We start from the raw sequence: 617 nt of genomic DNA, 5'->3' as shown, positions 1-617 counted from the left end.
AGAATAATCACTGTGAAAAACCATATCATGTTGCTGCTGATCTGTTTCATGTTGCTGCTGATCTGTTTCAATGTTGATGTGTTCATGCGTGCACATCTGCTCACAGACTCATGCTCATGTTTGTGCTGATGTTCAATGTTTTATGTTATGAGTGCTTAGTGTATATTTAGTTGATGTTTTTCTTAGTTCATATCTTAGATGTTATTACTGTTTTTCTTATACATTTTATTGTTGGATGTAACTGGCACACTGTGTACATAATTTCGCTCCACCACATGTACCACATGAGGTGCGAATGACAATAAAGAAACTCTGACTCTGACTCTCTGATATATATATATACAGTGAACCCTCGTTTTTCACTGGGGTTACGTTCCAAAAAGAACCCGTGATAGGTGAAATCTGTGAAGTAGTAACCTTTATATTTTTTTACAATTATTATACAATGAAATACTCCATAATACATTCAAACCAAAGAACAAAACCTTTTTACAGGCCCAAGCATTTGTTTAACAAATAAAAGTACTGTAAAAACGTTTTTTACAAATAACTACTGTACTGGAGAGACTGTTTAGCCAATCAGAATGCAGAACACAATGCACGATGCAAATCCGTGA

At 34.7% G+C, this 617-nt stretch overlaps 1 protein-coding gene across 1 annotated transcript in view; it reads left to right on the top strand.

Annotated features, from left to right (window-relative positions):
* Window positions 1–617, top strand: part of malt2 (MALT paracaspase 2) — an 11,138-nt gene that overhangs the window by 990 nt on the left and 9,531 nt on the right. The window lies entirely within an intron of this gene.

Source organism: Nematolebias whitei, chromosome 3 (assembly GCF_014905685.2).
Source record: "Nematolebias whitei isolate Nwh7 chromosome 3, NemWhi1, whole genome shotgun sequence".
NCBI classification, from domain to species: Eukaryota; Metazoa; Chordata; class Actinopteri; order Cyprinodontiformes; family Rivulidae; genus Nematolebias; species Nematolebias whitei.
This window is presented reverse-complemented; position numbering and strand designations above follow the sequence as displayed.